Source organism: Morone saxatilis, unplaced genomic scaffold, assembly GCF_004916995.1.
Source record: "Morone saxatilis isolate NCDOM2014 unplaced genomic scaffold, NCSU_SB_2.0 Contig21, whole genome shotgun sequence".
Taxonomy (NCBI): domain Eukaryota; kingdom Metazoa; phylum Chordata; class Actinopteri; family Moronidae; genus Morone; species Morone saxatilis.
In genome coordinates, this window is record NW_023339774.1 from 4083206 (window position 1) to 4084648 (window position 1443).

At 35.2% G+C, this 1443-nt stretch overlaps 1 protein-coding gene and 1 long non-coding RNA gene across 2 annotated transcripts in view; one reads left to right on the forward strand and one right to left on the reverse strand.

The window, feature by feature from the left end:
- Positions 1–1443, forward strand: part of pip5k1ba (phosphatidylinositol-4-phosphate 5-kinase, type I, beta a) — a 22338-nt gene that overhangs the window by 10613 nt on the left and 10282 nt on the right. The gene's annotated exons all lie outside the window — the stretch shown is intronic.
- On the reverse strand, positions 34–804 carry LOC118332205. Its single transcript, XR_004796926.1, has 3 exons — positions 711–804; positions 584–630; positions 34–243 (listed from the first exon to the last, which is right to left on the reverse strand). It is a non-coding gene; the product is annotated as an uncharacterized LOC118332205 (long non-coding RNA).

The following is a 1443-nucleotide window of genomic DNA, read 5'->3' on the forward strand; positions in this document are numbered from 1 at the left end:
ATTAGTCAGTGTAAATATCTGACATACTTACTTTTCCAAACTCAGTGTCAACGGTGACTTTGTCGCCATCTCTACTGGTGACTGTGGCTTTAACATACTCCACATCAGGGTCCGGTACAAAACACTGCCTCTTTATGTCAAAGGGGCGAGTCTGGGCCTCCAGACGCTCCTTGTCTGTCTTTCTCAGGAAGGTAGCAGCAGCCCCAAACTCTGCCATAAGGGCGTCGCCACTCATCTTGACAGCTATGAACCAAAAAGCATAAAATTATATGATATGAAAGCGCCCTGATGGTGCCTGAAGTAGCACTTGTAAAAGCATATGGTTACTTATTCTAAGATTATGATTAATGCAATTTGAATACATAGAAAATAATTACAGAACATCAACATTATTGTAGTGAAGTAGAAGAAATCCTTCACTATATAACAAACATTTTACTATGTAAGTACTTTCTATCAAATGTCTTTATTTGCTTTTTATTTAACAAAGTCAGTCATAAACTACCAGCAGCATTAATATGGAGCCTATTAATTTTAATAAATTCATTTTATTTTAAAAAACAAAGAGGATTGAGCTATTTACTTGTTTCGTCTTCCTCTCCCCTTTGATGGATTTGGTGAGGTGGGTCTCTAAAAAAAAATTTTTTTTTTCATTAATAGTATTGCCAATGTGTGATATAATTAGCATATTTAAATGTATGCATACTTACCTGTTGATGCTGTGTTCCTGGAGTTACTCCTCTTTTTGAACCCCTCTTTATATACATCCAGGAGGCTGAGCTTTGACACCCAGGCACCCTATAAGGCAAGAGCAAGAAAACAAAGGACACTGATCAAAAAAGGAAGATCTGTATTTGGAGATAAAGGAGTGGACAACAATAACTCTCATGTAACCATTGGCCAGTGAATTGAAGCTTATGAGCTGGTCTTGGATCAGTATCTATTTTTGTTTAGTCCTTTAAGTGTCTGAAAGGTCAGTATATTATACAAATATATTCTATATATATATTGTTGATGATATATCAAGATATCTGGTGCTATTTTCATTATATTAAACCACTTCCTAACTAATTTCCTCTCAATATTTTTTTTTGTGATAATATTAATTACATAAATATAAATATATTATAAATATGAGCCTCGTTAGACAATTCTATTTATTTTTATTCAACTAAAGACCACTGCACCTCTTGGTCAGTCCCTAGTAGTGACTCACTACTACAATAGGCAGGGTGGGTGTCTACAGACTATAGTATTGTCTGTCTTCTATTATTCTAGAGGACAAAGATAAACTTGTGAATTTTTTTCTTCCTTCTCTTGGTCCTTGTTTGTGTCCCGGTGGACCTCAACTGACCCTCCTCCATCTATAATAAAAGATCTTGTATGACAGCTGCCTGCTTTCAAAGGTTTCATACCATACTGTAAATAAATACATTTGGGTCA